We start from the raw sequence: 19,733 nt of genomic DNA, 5'->3' as shown, positions 1-19,733 counted from the left end.
GTGGGTGTCGTAGACAAGAGCTGCACTGCTCTCAAGGAGATGCTGAGCGGGCCTTTTACCCTCTAAGGTTGTGCCCTCACCTGTAACCAAGGACCAGTCCTTCCATAGCAACCTCCCATAGTCAGTGTGAGCCTGATGCTTAATGTCCATCTCCTGGTCCTTGGTATGGGATACTTCACTGATATGAATAGAAAATTTCTTTGGAACTTGAAGAAAAGAGTATCTCAACTGGCATGCATCAGCATTGTGATATTTATAAACATTCCTTTATCTTATCCATACAACAGTTACATATGTATACACACGATTCAATGTTCATTGGTTTCCAAACTCCATCTCTCAATCCGTATGTTCTTTCAGCTCATCATTGTGAGTATCGTCAGTGTTGCCCAGACTTTGGCACTGACTTCCTGGGGGAAAGGTCACTGAACTGGGAGTTAGAGGATAGAGGCCTGTTTCAGGTTGTAGCTGTACTTCATCTGTCAAATGAGGGACTTTGGCCCAAAGACCAGTCAGCTCTAAGGTGGCCCGATCCTTGAAGGTGCTAACGATTTTCTAGCTCTGTGCTCTGGTGGGAGAAACAAGAAAGCCAAGTTCAACAGACATTTCAGGAAACATCACCATCTGCCATGACTCCTACTACAATTCACAAAGAACAATAACAACCACAAAATTCCTGATCAGAGCTGTGACTGAGTTTATGAATGTGATTTTCATTTCCTGTGGCTGAATTTATGAATTTGATTTTCATGTAAATTCAGCTCTGAACCGAAGTGAGTGGTGCATTGAAATTGGAAGGGGTCGTGCTCCTCGCTCACGACTGCCTTCAGCACCCGTCTGCCCGACTCGCTCTCCAACCCCCTCCTCACACACAAGAGAGATTCAGGCTGATGTTCTCTGATGCTGTAAAATGGAGTTAATCATTTGAGAACAGAAAAATGAAGTTGTTGTTAGGCTGGTAATGAGACGCCTATTTGTTTTTGAGACTTCTTCCTCCACTGGGAACATTAAAATATTATAAAATATTACCTATTAAAAGCTGTATGTAAATATGCTTGAATCCCTGGAGAGAAGTCTATAGAGAGAATCAGGAAAAATTCAAATTTTCTGCTAAAGTTGTCATAAAAGTTTGTTTTATTTTTTATAAAAGAGGGACAAGAGGGCAGCCTCACTATTATAGAAACTTAGCATCTTTTATTCCAATAATAAGATGACACAGCAGAAAACATATAATGTAAATATAGTTGTAATATTACCCTTAAATTTAATATATGGAACTTTTAATTATTTAGGAAAACTGACTTTTCAAGGGTAGTCAATGATTTATAAATTTTAAATGAGCAGCCTAATCATATTAATAATATCCACCTCACACATTCAAATGTCTCGTCTTCAGTGTTCTAGTCTGGCCTAGGTAAACATAGCTCTCAAATTGAAAGAACATAATTGATGCCATAATTTACATTACTTGTTCCATCACTATTTCTTTTATATTTCACCTTCTATTTTGTGATTGAGAAGTTTCAAGGGATGGCATTTGTTCTGAAAGTTGATATTACCATTTAGTCTTGTAAATTCAAAATCAATTTATTATTATGTGTTATTACAGATTATATCTGGCTTGGATCATTTTTATCCATGAATTATATCTGGCTTGGATCATTTTTATCCATGAATGAATGTTATTGTGTGTGTCAACCCTCCCCCACCCCCCAGAGTCCTAAAGCTGAAATCAGTGTGATAGCTCTTTTATATCTAGATGCTGGAGATAAAAATGGCCCCTCCCCCGGCCACTTGTGAAGTCATCTCACAATAAAAGGGCCGGGGGCGATCTTGTTTTAAGTCTGATTTGTGGAGCATGGATTCTTACAGGCCTCCTGCCGCTTTTCTCATTCAAAAGGAAGAGTTTCCATTCCTGTCAATCTCACAACCAGGATAGAACTTGTAATGTGGTGTTTCTAGGCTGTTTACGATTTTGAATTTCTTTTCTGTACCACCGTTGTATTAACATTATTTAATCACAGGACTGATGTTTACTTTTCTAGCGGCATAGTATTTATTCAGAACACATACTTTTCGTATTAGCCAAGGCTTTCTGAAATCATTCTAGTGTATCAGATGAATGTGTAATTAGGGATTTTTCTAAATACACAATAATTGCCAAGCAGAAAATTTCTTAGTTTTATCAGACCCCAAGTGGTTAGTAACTCAAAAATAAAAGAAGAAGAACCCAAACACTCTTAAGTTTTATATTGAGATACTAGAGGCCCGGTGCACAAAAGTTTGTGCACTGGGCAGGGGGAGGGGAAGCGTCCCTCAGCCCGGCCTGTGCCCTCTCACAGTCTGGGACCCCTCGGGGATGACCACCTGCTGGCTTAGGCCTGCTCCCTGGGTGATTGGGCCTAAGATGGCAATCAGACATCCCTCTGACAGCCCGGGAGCCCTTGGGGGATGTCCACTTGCCAGCGGGGAGCAGGCCTAAGCTGCAGTGGGACATCCTTAGTGCTGCTGAGGAGGCAGGAGAGGCTCCCACCACCACCGCTGTACTGGCAGCCATCAGCCTGGCTTGTGGCTGAGCAGAGCTCCCCCATGTGGGAGTGCACTGACCACCAGGGGCAGCTCCTGCATTGAGCATCTGCCCCCTGGTGGTCAGTGTGTGTTATAGTGACCAGTCATTCCCAGTTGTTCTGCTGTTAGGGTCAGTTTGCATATTACCCTTTTATTATATAGGATAGAGGCCTGGTGCATTGGTGGGGGCTGGCTGGTTTGCCCTGAAGGGTGTCCCGGATCAGGGTAGGGGTCCTGCTGGGGTGCCTGGGCAGCCTGGGTGAGGGGCTGATGGGTGTTTGCAGGCTGGTCACACCCCCTTTAGGGTGGGGGGTCCCCACTGGGGTGCCTGGCCAGCCTGGATGAGGGGCTGAGGGCCATTTTCAGGCTGGCCAAGCCCCCCAGTGACGGAAGCTCCCAGCCTCTCCTTTTTTTCTTTTTTTTTTTATTCTGAGATTTATTTACCTTCTATAATTGAAACTTGGTAGCCTTGAATGGAGCTCAGAGCCGGCCAGGGTGGGCGAGAAGCTTGGCTTCTACCATCGCCAGGGGCAACCCAAGCCTCCTGCTCGCTCCAGCTCCGTGGCCACAGCCAGCTGAAAGCAGGTATCTGAGGTTTATTTATCTTCTATAATTGAAACTTTGTTGCCTTGAGTGGAGCTCAGAGCTGGCCACGGCAGGTGGGAAGCTTGGCTTCCTCCATCACTGGAGCAACCAAGCCTCCTGCTCACTCCAGCTCCGTGGCTGCCGGCCGCCATCTTGATTGGGTTAATTTGCATATAGTCACTCTGATTGGCTGGTGAGCATGGCTTAAGGCGTAGCGAAGGTATGGTCAATTTCCATGTTTGTCTTTTATTAGATTAGATGATATACATGAAGAAAAATGCATGAGTCATTACCATACAATTCAATGAATTTTCCCAAAGTGAAAACATGCAGGTAGCTGCCATAGAACATCATCAGCTAATTCTTCACAGTGATTACTCAGCAGCATGTAACCTCTGTTCTGACTTCCACCACCATTGATCAATTTTACTTCTTTCATTAACATTTATATGAATGGAATCATAAAGTGAGGGCTCTTTTGTTTTCAGGTTGTTTCATTCTATATTATGTTTCTGAGATATATCCATGTTGTTATATATGATATGATATGAATTGATTTTCGCTCATGGCCCTATAGTGCTGCACCATATGAATATACATGAAAGATAGAGCCATTCTATCACCGATAGAATGGGATGTTCATAATGGGGTTTTTAAGCAGCTGAATGGTCTACCTGATTCGCATCTTAAATCTGGATCTATGCGACGTGTGGGAAATGGGCTGAAATGAGGCACAGGATAACCGGCCAGAGCAGTTGTGGGAGATGGCAGCTCGGATTAAGAATGTGGCATCAGGAAGGAGAGAATCCAGTGAGGAAAAATTCTGTTGATGTCAAAGACAAGGTTTTTTCTGATTAGCTGAGTGTGGGAGTTAAGGAGACTTAGGGAATTGTGAAAAACGACTCTGGGTTTTCTTCTCTTATGTTTTTAAGTGACTTTATTGAGGTATGATGGACATACAAAGAGTTGTACATATTTAATGTATAAAACTTGAAATCATCACCATAAGTGCTCAAAAAAAAAGAAAATCATGCCAAACCGGTTTGGCTCAGTGGATAGAGCGTCGACCTGCGGACTGAAAGGTCCCGGGTTCGATTCCGGTCAAGGGCATGTACCTGGGTTGAGGGCACATCCCCAGTGGGGGGTGTGCAGGAGGCAGCTGGTCGATGTTTCTCTCTCATCGATGTTTCTAGCTCTCTATCCATCTCCCTTCCTCTCTGTAAAAAATCAATAAAATATATTTTAAAAAAAAGAAAATCAAAACGTGTGTGTTTGTGTGTGTGTTTGTGTGTGTGTCTCATTTGAACAACTGAGTGAGTGGAAATTCTTTTCTTTCTAAAATCGGTATCAGAAGATCAAGAATATCCAGGTGACAGTCCTGGGCATGTCACACTGAGCATCTGTGAGACATCCATATGTCATTGTTGAGTAGATGTTTGGCAAATGAACTTGGAGCACATCAGGATTAGAAATGTCCATTGGGAATTATTGATACACTAAAGGCCCGATGCATGAAAATTCATGCACAAGTAGGCCTTCCTTCCCCTAGCTGCTGGCACCAGCTTCCCTCTGGCACCCGGGTCCAGGTTGGCTTCCCTCGTGCCACCCACAGGCACCCAGGACCCAGTTGGCTTCTCTCAGGCTTCCCGCAGGCACCTGGAACCCAGCTGGCTTCCCTCCAGCCCCAGCTTTGTCAGGAAGGATGTCCGGAATGACGTCTGGAAGACATCTGGTCTAATTAGCATATTACCCTTTTTTATTATAGATGATTAGTATTTAAAACAATGGGAATGGTCACACTTGTATAGGAATGGAACAGAGAATGAAAAGAGATCTTAGACTGTTTCTTGAAAGAAATTCAATATTTAAGTGATCATATGAAAAGGGCGACTTGAAAGAGACCTATAGGAGGAATATAGAGTTATATGAGGAACATGCTTAGGATGGTGCCATAAAAGCCAAGAGAGGTGAGAAGTTGAGGGAGGGGAGTAACTGGTCAAATACTGGTGAGATAGTGATCGGATTGTGCAGAATGGGGTTCGAGTTTGGCAGCGAGTGGAGTGGGGTATGAACATTGAGGAAGTGGAGGCCACTGTGTGCAGGTTACTCTTTTAAGAAATTAACAATAAAGGAGGTAGACTGGGGGCCATCGACAGGGCCTAATGCTGCATGTGCTTTGGACTTGAGTTCAGTAGAAAGAGATTGTGCGTAAGTAAAAGCATTTCCTTGTCTAAGGGGACTTCCCATTTCCGGTTCTGTGCCTAAGGAGCTTGGAAGGTGTTCCTTCGTCCTAACATCAGCCTGGAAATCAGTGGCTCTTCTTGGTTCCGTACGCGGGGGGAAGGCAAGCCTCTGCTCCCAAGATCGGGGGGACTTACTGGTGAATACAGGGCACCACGGCCTCCCAGAGCAGGGACTCCAGGGCAGTCACTCCATGCTTTTGATCAAAGCCACTGGAAGGATGGCACTACCATTTATTAAGACAGGAAATACTGCAAGAAATCGGGTTTTGTATTAGAGGGCAGAATTTTCACCATTGTCTGAGCTTTACCATCTCACGTATCAAGTCGCTAGTCTAATACGTAGTAGTCATATTTAAGTGTTTTTAAAAATACCATTACAAAATCTGTTTAACTCCAGGAGACTATCTCTACCAGTAACATTTGTGCGTGTGCCAATAAAACATACACGCCACCACGCCAGAAAGCAATTAGAATTAGAGACGTTCCAGTTTCCACTTCAGACAGTAGATGACTACTCCCCTGACTTGATTTCTGACGTCCACACTGTGGGGCTTGGTGTGTTCCGTTGTTCAGGTTCTGCCAACTTATGACATTGACATTAAAGCCCTGAACAGATGCCCAAGTGCCCAAAATAACTCTTCTGCTTCCTTAACGTTTTTCTCTTGGCTTGAGTTTCTGGGGAAAAACAACGGAGCTGCAAACAGCAGCTGCATTCTGCCTGCTGAGCTGTCAGCAGACCTCGGACGGGGAGCGAGGAGCTCCTGCTCCAGTGGTTGCACAGGGGTCGGTGGCCCACAGCCCCAGCCACACCTGTGCTCAGGCCTCGTCACTGCCCGCCAGCAGGGTGTGGTCGCCCCAGTCTCACAGAAGGACTCTAATAACCAGTGCCCAGGCATCTTAACCATTCGCCCCCCGTGTCTCCCTTGCACTAAGAGACGGAGTAAGTGCAAATCAGACTAGAAAATAATCACAGAAAAACCTCTGATTCAGTCCTTTTTAATCTTCCCTTGTGATTCATCTAATTACTTTTACTTTGTCTCTACCAATTACAGTTGTTTGCGACGATATGGAATCAATAGGCTGTGAAATACAAAGTGGGAATGTTGTCATTCAGTGCCTTGGGTCTAGATAATAGATTTTTAAAGTCGCAGAATGAATAATTTATTTAAAGTTACGGGAATAACCTCCAGGATAATTGAAACCCAGAGATGGTTAAAATGGGTGAGACGGAGGGTAAGGAATGACAGGTTAGAAGAGTTTTGCTTTTCATGATAAGCCCGTGGGCACTGTTTATTTTTTTAACATGTGTATGGATTGCTTTGTTGGGTATATTTTTTAAGTAAAGAAAAAGGGAATTTTTAAATTTGATCATTTCAATTAAATGAGTACCCTAAGCTATGAAAAGCTAATTACAGGCGTAGCTCTATATAAAGTCGGGAATAATGAGTTACTCTCAGAGTGAGTGTCAACAGACCATTAACAACTGGAAAGAGACCTACATGGTCCCCTCTAATGGAAACGTCTATATGCAATTATCTGCTGTTCCTTAATCTTTCATTCTTAGAGGCCGAACGAAGACTAATAGGTCAATAAATGTCTGTAGATTGAAAAGATCGAAAGGTTCTGAAACTAAGATTTAATCCTCATTAGAAGCACATTGAAAGAGCCAGTTTAATTTTGGAAAGCACAGGGAATTTTTGTAAAACTTAAATCACAAAGTTTCTTTTCATAAACGGATGGAGTATTTAAAACCACGCTGTATTTAGCATCTTAGCATCTTTTTCACTGCCAATGTGAATTCCCAAATTTTTGTGTTAACCCTCATGCTAAACTCATTATTCTCCATGATATACTGTAGAAGCGATATGTCTGGAAGGATTTGTATGGATATGTGTTATTACAAATATCATCCAGAATCTGAACACCTTTCTCAAATTTGTTACAAGCTCCAGCGTGTGAGTCCTGGTGGTGGGCAGGCACCTGCCTTCCCACATGCAAGAGGTCAGCTTAAGCCTCTGTGGTGGGAAGGGCATGGGCATGGATTACTGGGCTCCATCCATCAAGTGCTCCCACGGGGAGCAGGGTCTGAAGGAGGGATATAAGTACAGAGACAGTGGAAACGTCGCCATCATCATCATTGTTCAGTGGAGGGGGTGTGGAATCCGAGGTGTGGCCTTGACTGTTTCCCATTGCCTGTCCTTTCCCTCCATTTCTGCTAGTTGACTAAGCCTCTTTCTCCAACCTCCTAGGCCCAGCTGTCAGATATCCGTCCAATGCATTCTTCTTCTACTTAATCCAGAGTTTTCTGTTGCTTGCAACCAAGGAACTTTACTGGTAGAAATAATGTAATGATGAGATACTACAGTGAAATGAACTTATGCACAGGCAATTTAATGATCAGGAAGTGGACCTTAACAATTACAGCTACAATGTGTGTTTTACAGGGTAGATAATAGGGGTGTTAGAGCAAAAAGAGCTGAAAGTTACATTTAAATGAAACTAGGAAACACTTAAAAGGTTCACCATCCACTCCGTAGCCATGGCTTGGTATGTGAGGTTTTACGAAGAAGAGAGGAGATGAATCCTCTGCCCATGAGAAAAGAAAGAGTTGAAATAGGCACTAAGCTTCTCCCTTTTTCCCATTGAAGAATAATACCACATAGAGCGTCTCTGACCAATAGAAGTATCATGTGAGCCACATGTATAATTTTTAAATTTCTGGTAACCACACTTAAAGTAAAAAGAAACAAGCGAGATTGACTTTCATATAAATTTTATTTAATCCAAGATATCCAAAGTGTTATTTCAATATGTAATAAGCAAATAAGATGTTTTACTGAAATACTTTACATTTTAAATAAATCATATTGTGTGGAAAATTGTATTTTCCACTTACAGCACATCTTGACTTGGATTAGCCACATTTCGTATCCTCAGAAGCCACATGCAGCAGGGCCACCATACTGGATAGCAGACACCGAGCCACCAATGGGAATACCGGCCCACTTTCTTTCAGATACTCTTCATTCCCATGCTCTAAGATACTGATAAGTGATGGAGAGACTCACTCAATGCTTCTCAAGGCCCCTCAAACCACAAGTGCAGAAAACGTTGCTGTAGAGCCTTTTATTTAATGAACATCTGCAGCTAACAGGGATCTGGATCCTCTTCTCTGCACTGTCTGCCTCAGTTCCAGCCATGCCCTGCAGGAGAGCCTCATTTTACATTTTCTGTAAATTCTTATTAGCCTCATGCAAACCAGTAACTTTTGTCAAGTTTGTGTGTGTGTGAGGTTCAGAGTAGTGGAAAGATGGGAGAAAGTCTGAGTGAAATGTTGGATACAATTCTAAGGTACAAGTCAATCATTCAGCATAAGGAAATGGCCAAGGAGAGGGGTGTGTTCATATCCCTGTGCAGTGTCTATAGATGTATTACCTGTGGCCAAATCTCCAAAAAGTGCAGAACACAGGGATTAGTCAATTCGTGGCTGGAAAGAAACCCAAAGGGCAGGTTCACTAAACCATCTAGTTCCGTTGCGTTGGCCAAAGGCTTTCTGTTAAAATGACAACTATGTAGGTAACTGTTGGAGATTTGCATTTACTTGGTTGTATATTTATAAAATATGTGCTTTTTGAATTGTGTATGACCCCGGAAAGTTAAATCTCAAACCACACTGCATAGTACATAGTACTATAGAGCGCGGTCACCTGTCATCATTCTCTGACTCTGAGGTAGTCATTACCCTGGCACTATCTGTACTCTGCTTCCTCTCATCTTTTCTCCTTCCTAAAGGAGCTTGTAAGGAGAAGTGGATGCATACATATAAACACATGGCTATGAACATGTGTAAACACAGGTGCCTATCAGATGTTGCAAAAGGTTTCATAAGGATAGGTATCCATTTCAGGAATTAAATGCACAAAATATATATGAGATAGTTTTTAGAGAAGCACATTCTATTTAAAAAATTTAAAGATCTTTACAAATTTAATTTTTATTGAGGTATACTTAATTTATTTTTAAAATACACACATTTAACATATACATTTTGATGAGCTTGGATATATGCATATCCCTGTGATACCATCACCACAGCCAAGGTAGTAACATTCATCGCCTCCAATAGATGGCTGGCATTGCTTTGCTTTGCTCTCTCTTTCTTTGTGTGTGTGTGCTAAGAATATTTACCATGAGATCTAACCTTTTGTAGAAATATTTATTGCTTCCTGTATTCCTTCAACTAATATTAACTGCCAAATTTGTTTCAGGCTTGAATCAAACATGCAGGATGCTAAGACTAAAATAGGACTCACACAATCCCTATCCTTAGGAAAGCAAAATGTGCTTTATCAGCTAGGCATTTGAAATAAAAACTGGGCCAGGAGTTATACTGAAGGGTTTAGCCTTTGTTCAAGGCTTTGGGGATGATTTAAAGAATCTAGCTGACATAATCACATGTTTGCATAGGAAATGTTACTCAAGCTACAGGTGAAAATGAAGGGAGGGGAGCTACAGAGTGAGATGGTGGTGGTGAGACAAGCAGGAAGTTGATTCAGTCAAGAGGTGGACGGTTGTGGTACCTGAACCACGGCTTGGGAATATGAAGGAAAATAACCCGAAGACTTTTAGATGTATTGGGGATGTGAACTTGCCTGGTTGGTGATTCGGTATAGCCGAGACAAGAAAGATGAGAACTTTTTACAACAAATTAAATAAGGTGGGAACTTAAGTTGAACACGACACTAACTTTTCAGATACAGAAAGGTGAGCTTCCACTTGTGAGCCAGGAGTCCATGTGTGCAGTATCATAACGAGCCAACAGATGCCATTGTCGATGGGTTAGTATTTAATGAAGATGTATGAGACCACAGTTTATATTAGGAAACTTCTCTCAGCCTCCACAGTTAAAAGGTTGATTGTGAAAACCAGTATGTTAGTTAGCTGTTGCTTAAAACAACATGGATCTGTTATCCCACACTTTCTGTCCAGGAATGGCTTGGTTGGGTCCTCCATTTAAGTGGCCAACAAAGCTGTCAGTCAGGGTGTCAGTCTCACTGGGGCTCAGATGTGGTGGTTGGAAGAATTCAGATGGAGGGTTGCAGTTTTTTGTTGGCTGGTGGACAGAGACCTCCCTCAGTGCCCGTCGTGTGGTCCTCTCCATAGGCCAGCTCATAGCACGGCAGCAAAGGAGAAAATGTCTCCTAGCAAGACAACTCGTATAGTCTTATTCTACAAGTTAAAAGGAAGTAATAAGTCTGCTCCATCCTTAAGGGGAAGTGATTATATAAGAGTAAAAGCATGAGTATGGGAAGGTGGGGGTCTTGGGGGGCACCCAGAGATAAATACAATTGCCATGAGCCCCTAGATTGTTTTCCCATCTACTCTCACTCATTTAAAGACAAAGTGATACCTGCATTGAAACAACGGTATCTTACAAACATATCCTTCTTGTCTTCGCCTGTCTTACGTGTTTCTTTTCAATGTATCAAAAGTTTTGTTTGTAAACTTCAACCAAGTAATTATCCAAACCTGGTTGACTCATAGAAAATATATCACTTTGCAAAGCAGTGAAAATTGTGCCGCTGGAGCTCTGGGGATGTCATTGTGAGCAGAGAAATTAGAAGCTTAGGGGGAAAAATGTGTCTCTGTAACAGGGTTTCTAGTAATTCAACGTCGTGAAGCCTGTTTCTATTATAATAGCCTTTGTATAATCCCTGAGGAGTATTCTGTGTGTGCGGGAGCACAAACAGGCATCAATTTGGAACAATTTGAATACTGACTGGCAAGGCATTTATGGGGGAGATCGTGGGACCGTCCCCACTGTTGGCTGTTTATCTTTGCTATTACACGTTCTTGAGCAGGATGAGAGGGGAAACGATTCCTACTATTTCTGAGGCCATAATCGCATCACCTATGAAGGCAGGTACATACTTTGGTGCCACATATGTAAGGTCATTCATAAAATTCACCTCTCACACAGCCATATTCATACCCAGCTAGCAAATACCGCAGCACATTTGAGTCCGGTGTGCGTTCTCCATTCCTCGGTCCTTGTTGGCCTTGTCCTTGCCTACCCACGACCCAGGTGCAACAGACAGGCGTGCTTTCGGTTTTATTCCTCCTTTTCCCTCCGTTTTACTTTAAAGTTAGGTAGAGCTGGCTACTGTCAAGTGTTCCGATACATTTTTAGCTCAGAACCCAAAGAGTTTGAAAAAGTAGTTAACCGTACCGTCTCCTCGGCAAAGTCCCTTTTGCAAGCTAAGGTAACATGTTCATGGGTGATTGGGGTGTGGACATCTTTCCGTAACTTTGCCTAACACATCTGTGGTTACAACCATTATCCACCCTCAAAAGTAGAGAGGACAGGACTTGAGCCAGCGTATGTAACCTGCTCCAAGTCAGGAGTTAGAAATGCGTACTGAGTACAGAGGAGGGCGTGGAGCGGGGCTCTGATAGGAGCGATGCTTGCAGTCTTCACTGGACGGAAGAGCACCCTAGACTCATGCACGGGAGCATAAACATGTCACATTTCTTCGTGTACGTTACCAGAAGTCTGTTCTGTTGCTCTTGCTAGTCCATGTGTGTGCAATGACCTTCCCGTGTATCTGGGAATATCAGGTTTAAGCACAATAGGTGTTATTTTGGCTAACTTCCAGTCACCAGTGTCTTGGAACAAACTGTTTTTGCCATGGTTTTGTGCCACCTGTTGACTTGTGCCCATGGCACTCTTCCTTCCGTCTGTCCTCACCCTCCCGTGTATCCCCACCGAATTACACACTTGTCAAGATCAGTTATGGGTCTTTCAAACCTGCTTTTGCCACTTGTGTTTGTTATTCCCATTACATGTTTTAATTAAATGCCAAAAATTCTGCTGAATACAAGTTGAAAGTAGAGAAAGTGAGCGGTGCAATTTAAATTAAAGGCTTTAGAAAGACTCAGTAAAGAAGAGTAGCTTTCAAATCGCTGCCAAATGAGGTGTTGATGAGGTAACTGTAAAAGACCAGGAAAATATTTTGACAGATTCTGCCCTCAGAGTGATCCCCAAATGTCTTTAATTTCTCACTCAGTTTGCAACAGCCTAAAACTGGGACTCTAGAAAGATGCATTATGGGTGTGGATTATGACAAAATTATACAGAAGAATAATCATTGGACTACATGCACAGAAAGGACTCATTTCTCTTATAAACATTAGGAATAAATGCATATTTATGAGTTTTAAGTTACAAATATTAACTTGGTTTTATTATGATTCAGTTTTTAGTTACCTGTATTTTTTATTGACACATATAATTCACACACCATAAAAGTCACCCTTTAATGTTTATGATTCAGTGGGTTTTAAGTATATTTATAAATCTGTCAACCATCACTACTAATTCTAGAACAGTTTCATCACCCCCAAAAGAAACCACATACCTATTATTAGTCATTCCCTTTCCCCTCCCCCATACAGTGGCAACCAGTAATCTACTTTTTGTCCTAGTGGATTTGTATATTCTGGATATTTTTTTAAAATATATTTTATTGATTTTTTACAGAGAGGAAGGGAGAGAGATAGATAGTTAGAAACATCGATGAGAGAGAAACATCGATCAGCTGCTTATTGCACATCTCCCACTGAGGATGTGCCCGCAACCCAGGTACATGCCCTTGACCGGAATCGAACCTGGGACCTTTCAGTCCGCAGGCCGACGCTCTATCCACTGAGCCAAACCGGTTTCGGCATATTCTGGATATTTCATATAAATGGAATCATACAACATGTAGCCTTTTGTGGCTTCTTTAACTCAGCATGTTTTCAAGGTTCATCCATGATGTCTCATGAACTGATACTCCTTTATTTTGTGGCTAATATTTTATTTTATGGATATACCCAAGTTTGTTTATCCATTTATCAGATTTTCCACTTTTTTGCTATTACAAACAGTGTTGCTATGAACATTTGTTTTCATATAAAAGGGTGTCCCAAAATTCACGCAAGAAGTAATTTTGATAGAAGACACAGGTTTATAAATAAAAATTATAAATTTTTTATTGATTCATAAAGGATACAATATAGGGTTATGTATGGAATAGCATATCGGGCAAAATATCCACAACGTGTCACTGTTTGGTGCATATTTTGGGCTGGAGGCATCATCGGACCATTCTTCTTCGAAAATGCGGCTGCTCAGGCAATAACAGTTAATGTTGCTCGCTATCGTGACATGATAATCCAGTTTTTTGTACCTAAATTGCAAGATAAGGATGTGGACAACATATGGTTTCACAACAAGACGGTGGCACATGCCATACAGCCCGAGAAACAATTCAATTACTGCATGAGTCATTTCCTGGTCGTGTAATTTCCCGTTTTGGTGATCAGAATTGGCCGCCCAGATCATGTGATTTAACGCTGTTGGACTTTTTTCTTTGGGGTTTTTTGAAGTCTAAGGTTTATGCCAACAAGCCCACGACCACCCACGCCTTGAAGGAGGAAATTGAGTGCTGTATCAACGAAATTCAGCCACATTTATGCTAAACTGTCATGGAAAATTTCAATAAAAGAGTGCGTATGTGCCAGCAAAGTTGTGGAGGCCATTTACCCGATATGCTATTCCATACCTAACCCTATACTGTATACTTTATGAATCAATAAAAAATTTACAATTTTTAATTATAAACCTGTGTTTTCTATCAAAATTACTTCTTGTGTGAATTTTGGGACACCCTTTATTTTCAGTTCTCTTGGGTATTTACCTACAAATAAAATTGCTGAGTCATATAGCAACTCTATGTTTCACTGTCTAAAGAAACACCAAACCACTTTCCAAAGCAGAAATGCACCATTTTACATTCTCACTAGCTGTGTATACAGGTTTTCATTTCTCTCTATTCTTGCCAATATTTATTCTCTGTCATTTTTTATTATAGCCCTATTAAAGTGGTATGTCATTGTGGTTTTAATTTGTATTTCACTAATGACTAGTGCTGTTGAGGGTCTTTCCACATGTTCATTGACAAATGTAAAAAATTCTATTGAAATCCTTTGCCTGTTTTTTACTATCCTATTTTATGGGTTTCCTTTTCACTTCCTTGCTGGTATTCTTTAAAACACAAAATGCTCTTAATGTCAAGGTATTCAGTTTGCCTATTTTGCTTGTGGTTTTGTTATTGGATGAAGTGGGGTGTCTCCTTCCCCACCAGGTACCCACTGGGGATGGAGTTCCATGACATCTCAAGAAAAAGAATTCTCTGGAACTTGCATGGGAGGATGGGTGATTTTTACTTGTGTGGAATTCTATTTCTGTGTTTGTGAAGTCCCATCTCCGAGAGTCCAGTCATAGAAGTGTAGCTGAGGTCTCGGTAGAGCTAAGAGCAAAGCCAGTGTCCAGAGTTTCCGTTCCGTGGTGCAGCCGGGTCCAGTTCAGCACCAGGCTAGTTGCAGTCCGTTAGTCCATCGTGTGTGGAATTCACATGGCCGTGGGTCCTGTGGGCGAATGCCAGCAAGCAGGAGTGGTCACACCCATTCTGGCCAATGGTCTGTTCCCAGGTGTGGCTGACAAGTACCTTCCAGATGTCACCCCGACCTACTGCGCATGCGCCCATCCTCCTCCCTATCCAGTCCCTTCCTTCCCCCAGTGACCTGCAGGGAATAGACCCGTGGCTCCCTGGGGAGCTTTCTGGCAAACTGCCCAAATGACATGCCTACAATATGTGGCCTTCCCTTTCCTCTTATTAAGAACTAGGTTCATTATAATGGTATCAGCTTTGCTGACACACCTAGGGAATCATTGCCTAAACCAAGGTGACCAACATTTACAACTGTTTTCTGCTCAGAGCTCTACATTTTTGTACTTTCAGTTAGGTTAGTTGGTCATTTTGAGTTATTTTTTGCATATGGTGTGAGGTAGAGACTAAATCATTTTTTATATGTGATATCCAGTTGTCCTACTACCATTTATTGAAAGAATTATTCTTTCCCACTTGAAGTTTCTTGGCATCTGTGTTGAAAACCAATGGACCATAATGCATGACTATATTTCGGAGCTACCAATTCTATTCCATTGACCTATATGCCTATCTTACGCCTGCACCCAGGGTCTTGTTTACTGTAGATTTGTAGTAAGTTTTTAATTGGCAAGTATGAGTTGTCCAACTTCTTCAGTTTCAAGATTATTTTGGTGATTCTGTGTCTCTTGCATCTCCATTTACATGTTAGGATTACCTTATTTTACACAAAAAGCAACTGAAATTTTGGCAGTGGTTGCATAGAAAAAGTAGATTATTTGGGGGAATATTGCCATCTTAATATTTTCTTTTAATCCATAAGCCTGGTATGTCTTTATATTTATTTATATATTCCTTAATTTATTTCAACAATGTCTTATACTTTACAGTATATACATGTACTTTTTGGTTAAATGCATTTCTAAGTTTATTTTTCTCTTTGTGATATTGAAAATGGAACTGATTTCTTAAATTTGTGTTTATATTGTTTATTGCCCATCTATAGAAATATGTAGAACTAATTTTTACATTTCGATTTTATATCCTTCAAGCATACTGAACTCATTTATTAGCTCTATTATTTTTATGGGTTTCTTAGGAATTTCTATATACATGAGCATGTAATTTACAAACACAGTTTCCTTCTTTCTATACAATCTGATCGCCTTGTGTTTCTTTTCCTTGTGTAAACACCGTAGCCAATCCTCTATAGTACAGTGTTGAATAGAAATAGTGAGAGTAGACATCCTTGTCTTGCTCCTATCTTAGGGGTAAAGCGTTGAGAATTTATTGATTTGAGCTTTGAGTTTTTGTAGATGCCCTTTATCAGGTTCCTTTCTATTGCAAGTTTGCTGATAGTGTTTTTTTCTTATTCATGAAGAGGGTTGGGATTTGCACCTTCAGAAACCATCTCAGGGCACTTTATTTCTTCATTTGAGTTACTCTTCTAGTTTCCTTTCTTTTCAGCCTGAAGGACTCCCTTTAGTATTTCTGGTAGAAAAGGTTTACCCATGTCTTATAATGTATTCCTGTCTATTTAAAATAAAATTATCTGGTGGAGATACCAGGACATGTATCCTGTAAGATTTTCCAAAGAATGGACCTTATTTTTTATGTACTCATGGCGTGGTTCCATATCTCCCCCTGTATCCCTTGGAATCTTTGCTGCAGGACCTAAGGCCTCGTCAGACCCATGTCCCTTTCCTCTGGGAAGATACGTGGTGGCCTCTTTAACCAGAAGGCCCTGTGCTTCCTTGTCTCTCTCCTGGTTGTGTGAGGAGCCATTGCTGCTTAATGACTAGATCCCTCTTTAATGTAATTAATAGGTTTTTGCAAGATGGTGGTATTTTAATTGTCAGGGCTTCTTTTTAAAGGAATTTTTTAGGATGTTTTTATAAACAGAGACCTTTTGTGATCTACCCTTAAACTACCTAGTGATACAGTTCGGATAGCTAAGATAAATGCTTGATTCTTTCCTTTAACTTACATTTTTTTAAAAAATGACTTATTTTCTTATCCTCCAAAGATAACAGATTAGTTTTTGTTTGTTGTTTTGTTTGTGTGATACTGTTGTAATTAGCTAGTTATTAGTAACAGGAAAGGAGCCAAGGGAGACTGGACATTATAGGCACATTCCCTACAAAACACTGGGGGTGGGAACCCATAGGGAAGACACTTTCCTACCAATCACACCTGGGAACAGAGGTCATTGGCCAGAAAGGGCATGGCCACTGCAAGGGCGTGAAGATGTGGGATATATAATCCCCTGAACGAAGGAGCTTGCGCTCTTAGGCTCTTGGCTCCTATTGGCACCCTTGGCTTGTGGCTCATGCTTGGCTTCCTGTCACTTGCTTTCCGGGCAATGAACTCATGGACTGCAGCTAGTCCAATGCTCGTACCGGCCTCGGCGCCAACATGGAAAGGAAACTGGTGCTGGCTTCGCTTCAATAAAGCCCCAGGTGCACTTCTTCTTACCGGACTCAGGGAAATGGGGCTTTGGAAACCAGCGAGGAATCCCACGGAAATAAAGCTTTCTACCACATCACATCTCCCCTGGAGGCCTCCAGGATTGCTTATTCCAACGGTACCCCAAGCACCCCACTCCTACTAGCAATGGGGGAAGACAAGGTATGTTGTTCTCCAATAACAGTTGCTGCTATTGTTTTTCACCACTCTTTTAGGAACAAGAGCTATAAACTTGGACAATATTAGGGTCCCTGCCTTTAAACTCCTCCCAGCTCTGGCTGGTATGCTAAGTAGTTGAATGTCGGCCCACACACTGAAGGGTCACAGGTTTGATTCCCGGTCAAGGGCACATACATGGGTTTCAGGTTTGATCCCCAGCCCTGGTCAGGGCATGTATGGGAGACAACCAATTGATGTGTCTCTCTCATCTCTCTCTCTCTCTCTCTCTCTCTCTCTCTCTCTCTCTCTCTCTCTCTCTCTCCCCCCCCTCTCTCTTCCCCTCTATCCCCCTCCCTCCCTCCCTCCCTTTCTCTCCCCCGCCCTTCCACTCTCTCTAAAAATTAATGGAAAAAATATCCTTAGGTGAAGATGAACAACAAAAAAATCTTCAGTTCACTTCTAGATTAAGCCACATTATAAAGTAATGTTGAAAAACCATATACAAAGCATGGTATATTCTCTTTGTATGAGAACTTGGACTCCACTCATGTCTGGGATCCAAAAGCAGTGAACAGCTGCAGTGCTCCACAGCATTCGTATGGACTAGAAAGGAACGGGGTCACAGGACTTAGAGCAGAGAGAGGACAGAGAACAAGCAGAAGTTCTTCTTTATAAATACACAAGATGCAAATGTTTGCAATGTCTTGAAGGAGTGGAATGTGGTGCCATGAGTAAGTTTAATAAAGAACACCTCATCGAAACAGAATGGCGATTCTGGAGAAGCAATTTTTAAATTGGGTCTGGAAGAATGAGTAGGAGCCAGCCAAGCAGAGACGAGGGAACAAAATTTCAGGCCCGGAAAGCAACATGAGGGGAGGGAACTGAGGCGTGAAATAACTTGGCATAATTAGGGGAAAGGACAGGAGGCTTCACCTCGGAATGCCAATGACCTGGACCTGGGAAACACCGGGTACAAATTGAAATGCAGCACTAACAATATTTCTCATGTGTCCTATATACAACCATAACGTTAATAAATGAGAGAAAAGAAAAAAAATCTATGACTAACACATTCTTAATATGTTTTAGAAGCTGTTCCACCTGATATTAGGTTTTAGCAAGTTTTCAAACTTCTAAGTACAAAGACACACTTGCTTGACTCTAAGAAATTCAAAGCTTTTCCTCAGATTCCTTCTTCTCAGACATCACCGGCAACTGGTAGGCATGGACCTGTTCATGCGCTGAAGGTTACGGTTTGTTTTCCTCGTGGTATTTCCAGGGTGGAAGGAGTTGTTTTCTGTAGCTATACCCTTTCTATCCATATTTTTAAACTAAGCTGATCAATGTATAATCAATATAAAAGGAAATGTAATAATTTTAAATATACAGTTAAATGAGTTTTGACAAATAAATACTCATATAATCATCATTCCAGTAAAGATGTTCTGTATTGCCGAAACCGGTTTGGCTCAGTGGATAGAGCGTCGGCCTGCGGACTGAAGGGTCCCAGGTTCGATTCCGGTCAAGGGCATGTACCTGGGTTGCGGGCACATCCCCAGTAGGAGATGTGCAGGAGGCAGCTGGTCGATGTTTCTCTCTCATTGATGTTTCTAGCTCTCTATCTCTCTCCCTTCCTCTCTGTGAAAAATCAATAAAATAAAAAAATAAAAAGATGTTCTATATTTTTATCACCCCAAAGCATTGCTTTGTGCCCATTGAGAGTCATCCTCCTCAACTCCCAGTCCCAGGCAAGCACTGATCTTCTCACTGTTACTATAAATTAGTTTATCTTATTCTATATTTTTTTATGTAAATAGAATAACAAAATATGGATTTTTTGGTGTGCCTTCTTTTTATTCCAGTACAATGATTTTGAGATTGATCCATGTTATAGTGTATATCAGTAGTCCATTCCTCTTTTTTTCATTGTTGACACTATTGCAGATATCTCCATTTCCCGCTACTTTATCCCCTTCCACCCAACCACCACACCCCCTACCCTCTGTTGTCTATGTCCTTGGGCTTTGTGTATATGTTCTGTGGCTAATCCCTTCACCTTCTTTTCATCCAGTCTCCCTCTTCCTCCTCCCCTCCGCTGTCAGTCTGTTCCATGTATCCATGCATCTGTTTCTATTTTGTTTGCCAGTTTATTTTGTTCATTAGATTCCACATATAAGTGAGATCATGTGGTATTTTTCTTTCTTGGACTGGCTTATTTCAC

This window comes from Myotis lucifugus, unplaced genomic scaffold (assembly GCF_000147115.1).
Source record: "Myotis lucifugus unplaced genomic scaffold, Myoluc2.0 scaffold_35, whole genome shotgun sequence".
NCBI classification, from domain to species: domain Eukaryota; kingdom Metazoa; phylum Chordata; class Mammalia; order Chiroptera; family Vespertilionidae; genus Myotis; species Myotis lucifugus.
This window is presented reverse-complemented; position numbering follows the sequence as displayed.